The sequence below is a fragment of the Uloborus diversus genome, chromosome 3 (genome assembly GCF_026930045.1).
Source record: "Uloborus diversus isolate 005 chromosome 3, Udiv.v.3.1, whole genome shotgun sequence".
Classification (NCBI taxonomy): Eukaryota; Metazoa; Arthropoda; class Arachnida; order Araneae; family Uloboridae; genus Uloborus; species Uloborus diversus.
In genome coordinates this window covers 63,701,885-63,720,578 of record NC_072733.1, presented here as the reverse complement: position 1 = coordinate 63,720,578, position 18,694 = coordinate 63,701,885, and the positions used below count along the sequence as shown (strand labels likewise).

Below are 18,694 nucleotides of genomic sequence, written 5' to 3'. Positions count from 1 at the left end.
TTCAACCTCTTCCTTCTTAGCGAACGGTAGTCGTCTTGGATACTGTTTAATAGGGGGGTGTTCTCCAGTGTAAATCCTATGCTGCGTTAAATTCGTACGGCCAACATCCTCCGATGTAGAGGAAAACAGATGCTTGAAGTCGTCCACCAATTGTTCCGCAGCAGTTCTTTGATCTTTCGATAATGACGCACTCCCAATTAACTTCGATGTCAAGGACTCGGAAGACACAGTCTCGGGGGAATTGATTCTTCTAATGATGCAGTTTACTGGAGTACAAGTTGCCAACACTTCACCTTTTCGGATATTCCTTGGCCTTTCACTCACGTTGGCGACTCTCACAGGAATTACATCCTTGGAAAGGTCCACAAGCGTAGATGCCACTAGCACTCCCTTTAGGCTATTGCTTAGGTTAGGGTATTCAATGAGTCCAAATCGAAAACTATTGCTTTCTTCAATGGAGCCAGGTATTAATGATTCTGACCTTGAGGGAATCCATAAATTTGTTTGGGCTATTATTTGATGAGCGGATTTTACATCATTTTCAACGTTGAAGATGGCTATGTCTTCTCTGCTGAACATCTCGATCTGCACTCGATGAGTGCTCGATCTGAACTGCACTCGATGAGTGCAGTTCATTAGTCTTGAAGTCAAGGGTGAAGTCGTATTTCTTTAAAAAGTCCAATCCGAGAATGAAGGGGTCCGTGATATCCGCAACGAATGCCGTATGATGGTAGGTGGCATTCCCAAACACTATTTCCAAGTCCACTTTACCCTCAATCTCAATTTTGTCGCCTGTCACAGTCTGGAGACTTACGCGTGGCGATGTCCACAACAGTTTCAATCCAAATTCACGAGCCACGTCTGTCCTAACGATTGTCACATTGGCTCCAGTGTCGACAATCGGTTTGCAAGGGTTCCCATTTACATGGGTGTAAATGAAAAGTCCATCACTGCCACTACTAGAAGAGGAAATCTGCAGAGCTCTGGTGGTGATGATTTCCTTCCCTCGCGTAGCTTGGCGAGCCGGACAACTCCTTCGCAGGTGTCCTTCACTACCGCATTTCCAGCACTTCTGCTCGTTTCTTTTGGGCTGTTATGCTGCTCAGATGTCTTGCCAAGTCACCGAGTTGTCTCTCGAGTTCAGCGAGGTGGGACGACCTGGAATCAGACTCATCAGCTTCCAGAGTTCGGATGGGATGGCGATCCACACGGGTTGCTTGCTGGGCGGCCTCCAACTTCATCGCATACACAACAGCAGAATTCAGGTCTTTGACATCCGCCATCCGTAGAGCTTTCTGGATTTCCGGATCTCGAACCCCGTCGATTCAATAGTCGAGTGCCAGGTTGTCTCGAACATCCGCAGGACATTCGCAAAAAGCAAGATGAGACAGTCTCTCGATGTCCGCCGCTAGCTCTTGCAGGGTTTCCCCGGTTTTCTGGAAACGGGACTTCAACTGGAGTCGGCTGAAATCTTTCTGGCACTTCTCACCGAAGCGAAGCTCCAACGCAGATGTGAGGGCGGCGAAATCCAGGCGCTGGCTGTCCGGAAGGGTCTGGAGAATGTCCGCTGCGTCACCTCTCAGGGATGCTGCAAGATGGCAGGCCTTGGTAGCAGAGTCCCATCCGTTCGCTTCCGCCACTATCATGAATTGGGTCTTGTACACCTGCCACGAACTTTTCCCATCAAATGTGGCCAGTTTAATGGACGGTCGAGCAACAGATGTGGGAGCGCAAAACTGTACAGAGCTGCTTTCCGCGGTCGCCAATCTCCTTTCCATGTCTTTAATTATTTGTTCCTTAAATGAAGTAAATTTCTTGTCATCTTCTTCCAACTTATTTTCCACATTGGCGATATGCTCTTCCACAGTATCAAATTTTTCTTCCAGAGCATCAACTTTATCTCCCATGGCGGTTAGTTGATTCTCCATCATGGTTTTCATCGACGTTAGGTCACTTTTTATTTCATCTTGACTTGTAGTAATTTTAGCAGTTAAATCACTATTTGACTGTTCTTGGTTAGTCGCCAATTCATTTTTCAATTGTTCTTGGTTAGTCGCCAATTCATTTTTTAATTGTTCTTGGTTAGTCGCTAATTCATTTTTCAATTGTTCTTGATTAGTCGCTAATTCATTTTTCAATTGTTCTTGATTAGCCGCCAATTCGTTTTTCAATTGTACTTGATTTGCAGTCAATTCATTTTTTAATTGGTCTTGATTAGCCACCATATCATTTTTTATTTGTTCTTGATTAGCCGCCATATCACCCTTCACAGAGTTGATTGCGTCAAGAAGTTGTTTTAATTGTTCATCCATTGCGCGAGTAATCACCATAAAAATAAAGTCCAAATTCAAAAAGTCTTTATGAAAAAAATGTCCAAAGTCACACTTACTCCAAGAAAGTCCAGAAGAAGCCCCACGTTGGGCGCCAAATTGTAACGGATTCGGGGCGACTTCCACTTTCTTGAAATGAAGACACAGTTCTTGATAAAAGCACAGGAAATTTATTTACACTATGTACAGGAAAGATCGTCAACAACTGCTAAATTATTTATCAGCAATTAAGCAATTATCACACAACACCGTAAACTCAATGTTTACACACGTATTTACTTCCAAATACGAAAACAACACAGCGAAATGCCTCGCTATAAACAGAGCAAATATGCTCTCCGTTCGAAATCTAAATCGAAACTAACTGCTTTATCCAGCGTAACCGCTTATATACACACCGAAAAGAGAGCTCTCAAAGATTCCAGAAAATGCTACAACGTTCTACAACTACACTTTCAATGATAAAATCAGTGAATGAAATAAGAAAAAAAGAACAGGGGGTTGTATACTTCAGCCGAATGAAAAGGGGTTGTATATTCATTACGGGAAACTATTTACAGGTTACGTTACTACAATAATTACTATTTACAGGATTTGTAACAATATATATATATGTTTTAATGTTTTGTTGACGAATGGATAGGCTTTTTTATCAGGCTGAACAACGGACAGGATATGTTTACTTGGATTTCAAGGTAAGACAATTTTGTTATTGGCAGGTACTGTCCCGTGGAAGGCTAATTATCGGAACTTGTTTTCCTAATTAGTCGAGGCGAAACCCCCTGCTTTTAGTTTTAGGTTTGAGCTCTAGTTTATTGTTTTTAGCTTAGCAAGTGGTGCGTTTGCCCATTGTTACTCTATATTACATGTACTGGAGCTTAAGCATTCTCTTCTAGTTTATAGTTAAAATTTTGGTCTTTTGACCATAATTAATGAATCCTCCACGGCTGATGAGCTCTGGATTCACTCTTTTTCTATTCCTACTTAATAGCTGTTTGCATTTTTCCTTTTTATCATCATTTGTTATTTATAATTTGTTTAATATTTGTAATTCTGTTTGCTTAATTTTATATATATATATATTTATAAAGAATATGTGTGTATAGGTATGTTCCCTATACAAATCCACACTTTTCGTCGGATTTGGACCAAATTTGGCAGGGAGGTACTTGGGCACCCGAGTAGGAACGTAGGGAGTTTTTCCAACGCCAAAAAAAGAACCGAACCGTTCGAATTTTAATTTTATGACCTGAAAATGGCATTAAATGTGGCTCTTTTTACCTGAAATAATTAACCGATTTCTTTAATTCAAGTCCCATTCGAAAGTCCGGGAAAAACACCCAAAGAGTTCCTTCATTTCCTTCGAATTTCGAAAAAAAAAGGCTTTAAAATCACCGGGAAAACATTAAAAATCACTGCTAAGCTATATGGTACAGAAATTTTAAATCGGAAAATTATCGTTTGCGCGATCTCATTTTAAATTAGCGTTCAGAAGGTTACCCCTTTTGTTTCTCGGTTGTGACTAAATAAAATTTTGTTTTCTGTTTCTGTTTTGAGGTAAAAATTTCCCCTTTTGATTATTATTAGGCAATTAGTCTTCTTTCTTTCTTTTTTTTTAGGATTTTAGTTGTATTTCTGGAGGGTTGCGTTTAATTTTTTCGGGAACTGTTGATTTCCCGTTTTCTTTTTTCTATCTTTGAGAATGATTGTTTTGATGGGAAATTTTGTAGTATTTTTTTTTTCTCTAATTGAAGCCTGATTGTTGAAAATGCGTCATTTGACTAAACTTTTATTTTCGAGGTAGACCGTGCAAAGCCTGGCAATGCAGCTAGTCTATATAAATAAAATAGAGAATATATTTATATGTGTGTGTGTGTGTATGTTACCTATACAAATTCACAGTTTATGTCAGATCTCGACCAAATTTGGCAGGGAGGTACTTGGGCACCCGAGAAGGAACGTAGGAGGGTTTTCGAATGCAAAAAGTAACGAACCTTTCGAATTTTAATTTTAAAGTCTGAAAATGGCATTAAATGGTTCTCTCTAACCGAAACAATTAGTTGATCAGTTCGATTTTGGCGCCATTCAAAAGCCCGTGAAAAAGGTAGAGCTCATTCATTTCCTTCGAGTTTAAAAAAGAAACAAGCTGATGTGTGCATCACATGACTTCCTTTTACACCAATTAAAAGTTATTTCCCCATTATTGCCAATTTTAATTTGATTCAATAGTTAACTCTCTAAATATCACCAACAATGGCCAAATTGAAACCAGATTTAAAAAAACAAAATAAAAAAATTTTTTTTTTCAAAATTAATTTGAATTTTGAATTTAAATTATGTTTTATTCAATCACGAGTTGCGACAGGACGCTACCCATTGGTTACTAACCCACTCATTTGTTTCTAGAAACTGTCCCTCCAAGCCTGCCCCTTCTCTTGGGTGGTTACGTGTATGTGTAGGCTTGTATATGTGTGAAGACCTGTGTGTATGCACGTTGGTGTGTGTGTATGTGTGTAAAGGAGCGTGTGTGTCTAGGACATGGACACCACTGACCACGAGCATCGGCTACTTGGGGCCAGTGCTCAGGACCAGAGGAGTCGTGCCGGAGCCGCGCCTGCAGAGGGCGATGGGGTTGAAAATGGAACCAGACATCAAAGACGGTCAAATGAAAATAATTAACAATCGTGATTGCTCAAAAAAACGCCAAATTTGTCGCAAAGTTGGCGACAAAACTTGGTGACCAAAAGCTTGGCCAAAAATTGCCAAGTGTTTGCATAAATTATAACACTACTTGAGTTTGCATTGAATTAACATTGATTACCCCCCTCCCCCCCCCCCCAAAAAAAGGTGTAAAAGACCCCCTTTGGAACATCCGAATGAAACCAAAATAGGTTTGTAATTAACTCAGGGAATGTCAAAATGGATATTTCGGGTGTTTATACGTTCTTAGGCACTTATCCGAGTGTGGTCGGGTTGGAAAAAAAACTCAATATTCATTCGGGGGTGAGCAAAATGGAAATTAAGTCCGAATTTTGAGATAATTTTTTTCGTGAATACAATACTTCCTTTTTTTGTAAGTAAAAAAGCTTTAAAACCACCAGGAAAAAAAAATTAAAAATTACTACTAAGCCTAATGGAACATAAATTTTATATCGGAAAATTATCGTTTGTGCGATCTCATTTTAAAATAGCATTTAGAAGGTTGCCAGTTTTTTTTTCTTGGTTGTGACTAAATAAAATTTCATTTTCATTTTGAGGTAAAAATTTCCCCTTTTGATTATTATTTGGCGATTTAACTTTCTTTTTTCTTCAGGATTTTAGTTGTATTTATGGAGGGTTGCGTTTAATTTTTTTGGGAACTTTTGATTTGCCGTTTTCTTTCTTTGAGAATGATTATTTTGACGGGAAATTTTGTCGTATTTTTTTTCTGTAATTGAAGCCTGATTGTTGAGCATGCTTCACTTGACCTAACTTTTATTTTCGAGGTAGACCGTGCTAAGTAGGGCAACGCAGCTCGTATATAAATAAAACAAATATATGTGTGTATATGTTCCCAATACCAATCCACAGTTTTCGTCGTATCTGGACCAAATTTAGCAGGGAGGTACTTGCGCACCCGAGAAGGAACGTGGGGGGGGGGGGGGGGGTCAGACGCCAAAAAAGAACCGAACCATCCGAATTTTAATTTTAGGGCCCGAAAATGACATTAAATGACTCTTTCTACCTGAAATAACTATCCGATCAGTTTGATTTTGGCGCCATTCGAAAACACGCGTAAAACTCCCATACAGTTCATTCATTCATTTCTTTCGAATTAAAAAAAAAAAAAAAAAAACGCCATTAAATCACCGGGGAAAAACTAAAAAGCACTGCTAAGCCTAATGGAACTCTAATTTTACATCGGACACGACTCATTTTAAATTAGCGTTCAGAAGGTTGCCAGGTTTTTTTTTTCTCGGTTGTGACTAAATAAAATTTTATTTTTGTTTTGAGGTAAAGAATTCCCTTTTTGGTTTATTATTTGGCGATTTATCTTCTTTCTTTTTTTTGGGGGGGGGGGGAGGGGGTGGATTTTAGTTGTATTTATGGAAGGTTGCGTTTAATTTTTTCGGGACTTTTGACTTGCCGTTTTCTTTCTTTGAGAATGATTATTTTTCAACCCAGCTGCCTATTTTTTAAAAGGTGCCTATTTTTCACCCTAGATAGAGGTACCATTTCGGCTCCGTATAGGGTGCCACTGGTGGTCAAGCGTTCAACGCCTGAAAGGTGCCGAATGCAACCTGTATTTTTAACAGTGTACTCGAGCATCGCAGAAAGATTTGGCACTGGCACCCCTGATTGAAGATGTTTTAAACTTTAAAAAATATGTCTTTATAGCTTTCTCCTTCTTCTTCTCCCTCATTTTAAAATAAATTTTTAATCAAATGATAGGTGCTCATATTTTACATCTTCAAGAAAACTTGAAAAAACACCAAGCATTCATACGTTAATTACAAATTTTAATCGTAACGGAAAAGAGCCTCATTCCTATTCCACGTGAACGAAAATAAAGCAGAAATATCAAAAGAAACCTTTTTAAAAAAGCTTTGCAGGATTGTAGCATAATTATATTTTGATCACGGAATTACAGCTATGGAAAGTTTAATTACTAGCACAACACAATAGATTATTGCAAGGTAGAGTTTTGCAAGAGTGTGAAGTAGATATTTTTCAGACATTGTCATTAACTTTAAAAACAATTTTGTCACTTTCCCTGTTGCAGCATGCATGCAAGAGACGCACCGAGTACTCGGTACTCGTCCATATTTTACAAATACAAAAGGGACGACCAGCAACAGGCTCTGGGCCCAGCTAGACTGGTTCCTAGTCAATTTACAATCCCCAGTGAAGATCAATGGCCCTCTTAAAACTATCTACTCCCTTGCTCATTACCACCTCTTCCGGTAAACTGTTCCAAGGTTCCACTACCCTGCTATAATAATAATTTTTCCTAATATCCATGTTAGCCTGAGATTTAAATAGCTTAAAACAATGACCCCTTGTCCTGTTTTCAGTGCTAAACTTCAGCCCCGTAACATCTTTCATTTTAATAAATTTAAACAACTGAATCGTCCCCTCGGTCTCTTCTTTGCTCAAGACTGTACATTTTTAACCTTCTAAGCCAGGAATCATAGTCTAAGTGAGAAAGTCCATTTATTAGCCTTGTAGCTCACCTTTGAACCCTTTCCAATACATTAATGTCTTTCTTAATCTTAATGTCTTTTGATCAAGAACTCGGCCAATACCGCGTAGTTGTAAAAAATTGAATATTGTTCAAAGCAGAATTTACAATTAATAAAAAAGTGCAAGCATATAATATACTGCGATCATTTACAATAAAAATTTAAAAGTCAAATTCAAATTTTGAGAATAAGGAATTTTTTTTATGCTTCAATGGAGTAAATCTTATATTTTAATGCCCCAAAGTTAATGAAACTTATTTATTAAAAATTTAACTAAAAAGGTAAGTACAGAAAATATGAAATTTCTATGTTATTAAATGGATTTTTGAAGCATAAAAATACCTTTTCTTGAAAAATAAAACAACGTTAAAAGCACAAATGTGCATGAACATTGCAGACACGTGTTCTGGCATTACAAGAAATGCTTTTTTCAATGCACAAAACGTGAGCTTTTGGATTTGAAGACATCCGACAAAAGTCGTATTTTTTAAACCTTCATTAGCTCACACTTTATGCACTGAAAAAGATGTTCCTTGTGATGCAGAAACACGTGTCTGCAGTGTTCCTGCACATTTGTGCTTTTAACGTTGTTCCATTTGCTTTTAAAAATTATTTACGTTTGGCGGACTAGAAGTATGGATTGATATAATTTGTTTTAACTCCAACTTGATTAACCCTACCTTTTATGTATTGGTTTATTTTTAATTTAAAAAATAACTTATTTGTCAAATTATTGACAGAAACAAATCTTTTCAATAATGCGCAATGAAATTTCGGCTGGAATTTTGTTTTTAAAACTATTTTTTGTGTGTGTGGACATGGAGGTATATACTACTCTTCCACTGACCACAAAATTCGTCACGTGTGTGTCGGTGGTTCTTCTTAAAACATGATTGGAACATGGAACTCTATACTCGACTAAAGTGCTACTCGGCACGTCTCTAATGCATGAATTACTGAAAGGTTTTTTTGTTCAATGAAATGATAAAAAACCTAACATGTTTCCCTTCGACATACTGGGTTGATAAAATTAGAATTTTTATTATATCTTCCTTGAATGTACGCGAACCTTTTGAACCTTTTTTTTTTTTTTTAATGCCTGGTCTGTGCTCGGCAGTTATATAAAATGGCTTTTAACAATTTTCCAGTGCATAGTTCAGCGGTTTTGGGTAATGTTAATTTTTGTTCTCAAGGTGTCATTATTGTACTTAATGATATTGATCTCAATTATTTTCATTACTGCATTAAAAAATTCAAACCCCGAGCAATTTTAAATCAAATGAAAGAAGTAGAAATACCTTTTCCGTCGGACTGCGATCTATTGTTTCCACTTTATGTCATGTAACTTGATTTTATGTTATGTTATTAGGTAGTTTTCATTACTTACTCCTTTCTTCGGATTGAAATGTTGCGTTGAAAACCCGAGTACAGTCAAATACATCAGTTGATATGAAAAAATAAATTCAAGGAACGGGAATTTATTTCTAACTTGTAGCATTGTGGATTTGATAAAATTTTATTCAAGACGAATGACTAATGTCTGAGAATAACATCCATATTTATAGTGGAATAATAATGTTTTTGTTTTTGTTAGTGATAGTTCTTGAAATTGCGTCTTTTATCTCAATGACTATTATACATCCCCGCTCCCCCCTCGTAACATTAATTTCTGTTCCCGCCCTCCGCCCCTGTTTGTAACTGAAAAGGAAAAAAAAAATCTCGGAATGTTCCTATTTATTCTCAAGTATCACTTATTGTGATATGTGCAGTAGTTTCGAAAATTGGATTTTTAAAAATTTTGTTCATCATTTATGTGCACCATGTTCAATATTGAAATTTAGATGATTAATAAAGCACTTGAATTTATTTTATAACTTTTCTTTTCTCTCTTTTTTCTCTGCCTTCATTTCTCAATTCTATTTTCTACGCATTCTGCAAATTTTCTAGTTTGCAGAATAAGTTAATTTCCTGACACATGGTCTTCTTTCTTCTTTTCTTCTGTCACCCTTTGGCGGGAGAACTTGAGTGGACAACTCAGACAGCTTTCCCTGCTATTCCTTTCGCTGAATACCGATTTCTCGGAAATCGTAAGCAGTCAGCTCTAGAAACACTTTGAAACGAAAACACATGTTTACTAACTTACGGAGGGGAAACAAGCCGGGTGGGAAACATGTTTTGGAACAGGATCCTTCGAAGCTCTCTCTGCCCTCGTCCCATCGCAAAGACAGTACCGACGGGCACAGCTTAGATTTATGGCTGTCCATTCACGTACTCAGTGATTGACGCTGTCCATCATGAAATCTGACCAATTAGCAGTGCAAAAAAAATTGAGTTAGACCCTCCCAGATACACCCTCTGTGTTGCCACAGATTCCGTGTTTTCGCCGTGTCAGATTTTATGGAGAGCTTTAGAAGAGCCTTAAGCAATATAACCATTATATATTTTGAAAGCTAATGTAGTAAAGCTTACTTGTGAAAAAATCTATTTAAATTTACACAGTATTTTTTATTTGGCGACTTTTCAAATACGAAGAATAAAAGCAGAATTTTCAGCATATTTTACTTTTTGCTATTGAAAAGATAAAACTTATGTTAGAGCAGTGGCGGATCCACAGGGGGGGGGGGCGATTGGGGCGATCGCCCCCCCCCAACAGACTTCGTGGTTTTTTTTTTTTTTTACTATTAGGTTGCATACCAAAATAAATCGTTTTTGTTTGAACACTTTCTGAAGAATAATCTAATTTTTTTCAAATTCAAAATTTATACATTAAATTTTTTTCATTTATGCTCAAAATTTAAATGATAAATGTTAAAAATTGAAAGCGTATTTCCTTCTCAGCGTTTGTTTTATATCGTTCGAAGGTGTAATCATTCCTGCATATTTATAACTGGTGCCATACATACATTTTATTTTTGCTCCAGGGGGGGGGGGGGGGTATTACATATTCCCTTAATTTGCGGTTTTTTAGTTGATTGATATGAAAATACGGGTTTTTTTTCTCCTTTATCTATTTGATAAATTTAATTATTTTATATATAAATGTGAGTTGATGAAGTCAGTAGCATTGCTACGGTGGCGCGGATGGGTTTGCCCCAGGTGGCACCCGAAATTGATCTTTAACTTTTTTTGAAAAATTTAAATGCTTCAATTCTAAAAAAAAAATTCCCCAACATTTCAATTTATATGAAAAATTATTTTGCAGGGCGGGGCTAAGCCGGGTGACACCCCCTAGAGTGTGACACTAAAATGAATATGAGAAATTTCGATGTTTCAATTCTGAATTTTATTTCCAACATGAAAAAAAATATTTTTTTTTCTATCAAACATATTGGTCTCACTAGAAGGGCATTTGAGGCGGCTGGTACTCATATGGAGTGGGGCGGGGGGGGGGGGGGGCGGAGACACCCAAAACGCATGTAAGAGTTCCGGAAAAATGTAAATACCAACAGAAATTCGCATATGTTTTATAATCTCCCAAATGCATTGGTATCAATACGAGGGAAACGTTTATTTCGGATGATATCCCTCTCGGGGGGGGGGGGGGGGGGGGGGACACAATTTCGTTTTGTTTATGAATATTGTATGAACTTCGTTTCTTTCATCGAACATTGAATAAGGTTTTTTTTCGCCTTCGGTTGATGGGGAGGGGTGAGGGGTGATAACCCAGATTACCACCCCGGTTGACATCCAAGTTTGCTACGCCACTGATTAAGTGTAATTTAACAATGCTGTAACAGAATATGGTTTTTTAACAGATCAATTTTTTTTTTAATTGTTAAAAGATCTTTTCTGTCTCTTGTATTTCGCATTTCCTAGTAAAATCTTATTCAAACAAAAGTAAACTACACTTAAAACGTTTTATTTTGATCCTAAATTTATTTTAATACTGGTTAAATAGTGGAAAATTATGTTTTGTATAACGAAAATTAACCGCTTTAATTGCTTCTGGTTCTATCATAAAAGCAATTTTTGTTACAAGATTTATTTTGATATATCTTTATTTAAACTTTTGTTTCGCGTTTTTTACTGCCGCTATTTGTAGTTATAGTGAACTTTGGTAGTTGCTTGTTTTCATTTTTTCTGCAATCATTAGACATTATTTTTATTCAAAAATGTACTACCGAGGAGATTCATAGAAATGCTTCATAAATCCATGTCATATCGATCTCTGAAAATCCCACGTTACATTAGAATGGTATTTTTTTTCATTCCATAATAGGATGAGAGAAAATATATAAAAAATGGCGATATAAGGGAATGTATTTCCTTTATTTGTAAGACTCAATTTAAAAGCTCATGAATGATCTTCGCAACGAAATAGCTTTTGTGCGTCCAATACTTTTGAGCGCATGTGAGAACGGATGGGATGGAATCATAGGCGGCTCGTGGGGGCAACTGCCCCTCCTTTTCAAAAACAAAGGGGCACTGCCCCTCCGTTTTTCTAACTTCAAAGTTATAGATCGACTGGAAAATGCTGGTGCTGATCGATTCACGTGTTTAAAGAAAGAAGAATTGACTTAATAAGGGTACTTTAAATGTTTGTCACGTTTTTTGATGAAGATTAAATTGGAGCTTTGAATCGAAAGAAGGAAGTCTACTGTTGATATTTGTCTCGAGATTTCAGGTCGTGTCCCTAGGTTTTTTTTTTTTTTTTTTTGAGACGATCATTTAACCAACAACAAAAATACCATAGCCCAATTTTATAAAATTTAAAATAAAATAATAAATAAATAAATAAGGGTGCTGCCCACATCCCCCCTCCCGTGACTTCTCTGCCCCTCCCCCCCAAAAAAATTTTTTATGGACCAATCGCCCATGGATAAAATCGCCCCCCCCCCCCCCCAAAACAGGCCTCTGGATCCGCCACTGTGTTAGAGAAATAAAAAATAGCTGATGTACATGGAGAAGATATATTGCGCACATGGCAGACCAAAGCTGGTTTTCAAAATTTTAATTTGGCAATTTTGATGTTAAAAACGGGCTTCATTCTGGAAGGCCAGTTGAAGCTACTAAAGACACGATAAAGATAATTATTGTGGCAAAACGGTGAATAAAAACACCAGTGATCATTAAAAGATTACATTTTTTTAAATTGAACTGTTTATGACCACTTGAAAGGTCTAAGTTTAAAGCACCGTCTGGATAAAGCAAAATTACTTTCTGAACAATCCAATATTTTAGTACAAAAAATTTTACCAACTAGTTAATGCATTTGTAGCCTTGAAGAATATTAATTTATTTTTTGAGGTGCTGCTAATACTTTTTATTGTGACCCTTTTCATTTACCCGAAAGTTATTCTAAAAGCCCCAGTCGCATGCATTTGTAACTGTAAATATGTAATCAACACTGCATGATTAATTTTTGACTGTATAAGTGTATGCAGTCTTCTTACTTTATTGAGTTGGATAGTCATCAGATAGTGCTAGTGTGATGATATAGATCTTACCTAAAATATCATTTCTCCCTGCTGAACAATTCTGGTGTAATATAAATTAATTATCACATTTTAATTTAATTATTAGACACTAATTTAGGATTATGAGAAATGTTTTGTGAAACATGGAATCAAATCAAATATGTTCATTTAATTTTATAATGAGATGAAAAAAAAAATCGAAAGAAGAAAGGCGAACCAATGTACACCTAATATTTTCTGGGAAAACAATTCAATTAAATGCAAGAACGAAAAATCTTTTCTGAAAAGAATAAAAAATCAATTAACCAATTTTTTGCCTAGGATTAAATGGGATGAACATTTTAAAAATAAAATGAATGATTCATAAAATACACTGCCAGCTCAGTTATTCCATCCGAGGACTGCAGTTTCGTGCTTTTTAGCACTCATCAGCCCGGAATATGAGTCAACTGAGCTGGAGGCGGAAAACCTCTTAAAGGAGCCAAGAGGGCCAACTAACTGGTAGCTAATGTAGAATCAGCACATCAGACAAGTGACTGCAGCAATGGTGCGGTTCAACTCATTAGTTACCAGTTTGTTTGGCTCTCTTGGCCCCTTTGAGAGGTTTTCCGCCTCCAGCTCAGTTGATTCCCATTCCGGGCTGATAAGTGCTAAAAAGCATGCAGCTGCAGTCCTCGGATGGAATAACTGAGCTGGCGTTGTGTTTTATGTGTTTCTGCCTTAGCCCTGGCTTAGGACAGTAACTTACTACAAAATAAATGAATGATTGTTATTTGTTACAAGAGTATAAAATTTTTCAGATTAAATCTCAAAAAATATTTAGAACAAAATAAGTAAATTAGATATGTTTTCAGTGATTGTCGTTCAAATGCAATTTTTGAAAAGTTACTTCACATTCATTACTCTGAATTGATCTTGATTAGAATTTGGGTTGCTTCTAGTTTGACAGATTTATAGGTCAAAATTAAACAATAAGTTGAAGCTTATATGTATTCAAATAGTATTACTGTTGAGGTATTTCATACAAGATACCATATCTACTCACAATCAGAATCTATTTTGAATAACAAATCAAAAATAAAAAGTTCAAATCATTTTTTAAACAATATCATATAGAAATGCATGAAATTTATTAGTTCAATGTATTAGTTGAGAAGAGAAAGGTAATATTTACATGATGTACAATATGCACACTACAAGCCAAACTTGAGTAAAAGATTGAAGTTAGAAGAAATGATATGAATACCAACCTAGAATTTTGGAATCGTTCGGAATTACCGAAGCAATCAATGATTTATGAAACTTCATTTTACCATGAGGTCTGGTTTTCGTTCTTACAGATTAAGCAGTAGTTTCTCCAGACAAGGTCTCTTTTGTCAAGGTTACTTTAAATGCACGTTTCACTCAGCTTTGCTTTATAACACACATAATGATAATCTATAAGGCGTTGAACAAAGAAAGAACGTAATTGGAAATGTCATTCATTCAGTAAAAACGATTGAAACAAAAAATGGACGCTTATCAAGAACGACTTTCGCTGCTATAAATAAATTTTAGTTTTAATCGATTGAATGCTTACAGAAACGGAAACAGTAAACTCTATAGGAAATACAAAAATTATACTAACATGCTTCAAACGTGAGTGACTAACTTCTCTCACTGTCAAACTCTCTCAGCTGTCTCAACACAATACCAACACAGAACACACATGCCCTATTTTCTCCGCATAACCAAAACACTTTCTATACGACTTTCCGAAACACGATGCTTACATTCGTAATACATTCCGATAAAAATACATCGTTATTTGACATGCGAAGTTTTTTTTATTGGGTGTTGGGTGAATTTTTTATCCTTTTTATTTAAAAAAAACAAGCAAAATAATAGGATTCGACTCAGCAGTTTTTCTGCCAGTAATTTTTTTAAGTAAAAATGTTCTACTTTATTTCAATGATAGAATAAGGGGCGACTTTTAATTGATATTTATGTAAGAAGAAAAAAGGAAATTCTTTGAGTTTGGTTGTTATTTGCAATGGGTTTAATTTTTATTGCCAAAAATTTAGCTATTAAATTACCTCCCACCCCCTAAAAAGAAATACACATTGTTTATCTTTAGTACATCACATCAATGTCCAATACTTTCCCTTAAACATGAAATTCTTGGTCAAATTCTGTAAAAAAAAAAGCAAAATTTATCAAAAACTGGTGCAATTTTCAAAGAGATTTATAGAAGATACATTTTCATTTCTTACTATAAAAATATCATGCCAAGAAAGCAACTGTTTTACAAAAAATAGTCTCATGTTATTCTTTTATCCAATAAGAGAAGAGGATTTTTCTGCATACTTTTATAAGAAACAATGAAAAACCAGCACCCGACTTAAAAACATTATCAACTCATTTCGGTGAAGCATTCTATTTTCAAAAAAAGGAAAAAAAAAATCTGCATGATAATATGTTTAGAAATTATGTTTAAAGAAAAATAAAATCTATACATTATGCTTTGGACGTTTAGGGTTGCTGCAATTAGCAAGCCAGATGCATGTGAGATTTCTACTTCACATACCGTCACTCACTGGTCACTTATCCAATCCTGGAGCTTGAATGAAAATGTTGTTAAAACAGCAGCACATTTTTCACGTTGTTTAGATGCCGAGGTTTTCGAGAGATAAAAAGGAAGATAGTGTTAATTTAATGGGCTTTATTGAAAAGTGTAACCTTATACTTTTTCTGTTTTCTGCTTTACTTTTCTATTAGGGATTTTATGGAACTAGTTTGTATTGTTTTTATTTTTAAATTATAGTTTCTTATTATAACACCAGAATGATAGAGAATATATTTTTCTTTATGTCTATTTGAAACGGGTCTGCAGCTCATGTGGAAAAGTGAAATAAATACCTAATTAATTATTTTCAAAAAAGGTAAGGAAATTTGGTATAATTTCTGTACAAAGCTTTTAAAAGTGCAAATTCTTGTGTTGTGTACTCGTGTTTACAGAAGTGAAATCAAATTGTTTCTCTCAAAATAGGTGATTTTTTTTTGGTACGATTTTTATGCCGAAAAATGCTTGATTTATTTTTCGTGCGTGCCTTCTTATTGCTTATAAAAGATATTACAGTGAAGGATTGAAATGGGGAAATTTAGACTTCCTTTGTATATATAAAGCGGGCGAATGTTTGAATTTTATGTAATTCTTTAGTCTTCAGCTGACTATTTCCATGTTTCTCTATTTCAAACCTGAATAAAAATTGACGTTATTTTCTTTGACGTTTTACTTACATAAATAGTTTTAAGTACATTCTTGTTTTTAGTAACTTTTTTTTTCTACACAATGGTATTGTTTTATTTCTTCAACTTCAGATTTGGAGTTGAAAAGTGTAGTGTATGTGCTTTTGGTTGTGGGTTCATGTTAGGGAGCTCAACAAATAATATCATTATGGATACATCACTATTTATTCTTACTATGTACACTAGGCAAAAACACACATTCTATTTACAAATCCATCCACGCTCTGCCGCACTCCTCTAGTCTCGTTCACCCCGAGTCCCCGTTCTAGTCTCGAACGCAGTTCTATCAGAGATCGGGAAACTCCGATATCCTCGAAAGCAGACACCACATCCCTCCCCACTTATTTAGAGATCTAATCTCTGGGGAGTCTTGCGGATTCGTGTAGATCTCCTCAGTTCAGGTTGGTGTGAGTCCAAGTCCTGATTCACCGGTGGTGTTGGGATTGTTTCTGGACACCACCAACGGTTCCAGGTCTAGCAGGTGTAGTCGGCGAAACTTCAGTTTCTTTACTAAAGTCATTGACCACAGACCGCGGTTCTGGATTCACATCCTTCGAAGTAGCTGCTACATACGGTTCATAAATCACTGGAGAAGACTGTACCTCACTCCCTACTGCTCTCATTTGGTCAATATGGCGGCGTATCAATGTTCCTTGCACATCGATAGTGTAATGCAGCACACCGTCCTTGTTTATCACTGTGCCAATTTTCCATCGGCGATTTGCCGATCGGTAATCACGAATAGCGACTCTGTCCCCTATCTCAAAACTTCTGTCCTTGAAATGGTATGAATCCTTTCGGATACGATCTTCAACTCTTTGCTTTAGATTGGGACGAACTAGATCAATCCTAGTTCTAATTTCTCTCTTTAGGAAAAGCATGGCTGGACTTTGCAAGGTTGTCAAATTAGGTGCTTTCCTATAATTCATTAGGAATGTGCTAAGTTTTTGATTCATGTTTCCAGGATGACTCTGCATGGCTTTTAGAGCTTGTTTAACAGTATAAACGTACCACTCAGCTTGCCCGTTACTTGAAGGCTTAAATGGCGCGCACGTCCTGTGCTTAATTCCATTGCTCCTCGCAAATATTTCAAATTCGCTAGATGTGAATTGAGGACCATTGTCACTCACCATAGCGACAGGCAGGCCGTATCTGGAAAAAGTCTCTAAGGCATTCAATTGTTTTGAAAGAGTTTGCTGACTTCAAGGGAAAGACCTCTAGCCATTTCGAATGTGCGTCTACTATTATAAAGAACATTCGTTCAAAAATAGGGCCAGCAAAATCAACATGAATGTGCTCCCATGGAGCACTCGGATATTCCCAATGATGAACCTTTGCCTTTACTGGGTCTGATTTAAATTTAATACAATCGGGACAGTTTTTTGTGACGTTTTCAATATCGTCATCTATTCCCTTCCAAAAGACATAGGATCTAGCGATGGCCTTCATTTTAACGATTCCTAAATGGCCTTGATGTAACTCATCGAGAATCTTGGATCTGAACTTCTTTGGAATAACTACCCTCTGTCCATTCAAAATACAGTCATCTTGTAAGGTATATTCGGCTTCCTACCTTTTAGACTTTCACCCAATTTTAATTTCGAAAGAAGAGTACTTAATTCTTCATCCGCACGCGTTTCTTTAGCTATCTCTTTTGCGGTGATTGGTAACATTTCTATTTGAGTGAGTTGGAAGATGTCTACATCATCCTTAATTTTCAAATCTTCGGACTTAAGAGGTAGACGCGAAAGACAGTCGGCATTACCGTGCTGTTTCGTGTTTCTATTCTTTATATCGAACTGATATGCCTGTAATATCAGCGCATAATGCAACAGTCGAGTAGCTGTGAGGATAGGAAGTCCACTTTTTGAATTGAATATTGCCACCAAGGGCTTATGGTCTGTCACCAAGGTGAACCGTCTTCCTTTTAGATAAAGATAAAACTTTTTGACTGCCCAAACTATTGAGAGAGCTTCCTTGTCAATCTGGGCATATTTCTGCTCCGTGGCAGTAAGTGTCCTCGATGCGAACGCTATTGGCCTTTCAGTTCCATCGGACAAAACATGGGAGAGCACCGCTCCAAGACCCACAGGAGAAGCATCCGTAGCCAGAGTTAACGGTAAGGTGGGATCATAATGCATTAATATTCTATTTGAACATATTACCTGTTTAATTTTTTCAAAAGCATTTTGGCAATTTTTCGACCAATTCTATTTGACCTCCTTTTTTGTCAAGTTGTTTAAGGGATAAGCCAATGTTGCCAAATTTGGACAAAATTTACCATAAAAATTAACCAAGCCCAAAAAACTCTTAACGTCTTGGACGTTTTTTGGAGTTGGGGCGTTCGTAATTGCCAATATTTTTTCATCGGTTTTATGCAGTCCTTGGGCATCAATTTTGTGGCCAAGGAATTTAATTTCATCTTGAAAAAACTTGC

At 36.4% G+C, this 18,694-nt stretch overlaps 1 protein-coding gene across 2 annotated transcripts in view; it reads right to left on the bottom strand.

Moving 5' to 3' along the window:
• Positions 1-14,683, bottom strand: part of LOC129218555 (E3 ubiquitin-protein ligase MARCHF7-like) — a 64,546-nt gene extending 49,863 nt beyond the window's left edge. Inside the window, exon 1 of one of the 2 annotated variants that reach the window (XM_054852858.1) lies at positions 14,597-14,683. The gene's annotated coding sequence lies outside the window, so the exon portion shown is untranslated. Of the gene's footprint in view, positions 1-14,219 lie in introns of both variants that reach the window. The other variant, XM_054852859.1, reaches the window with a different exon arrangement.
• Positions 14,684-18,694: the final 4,011 nt, after the last annotated feature.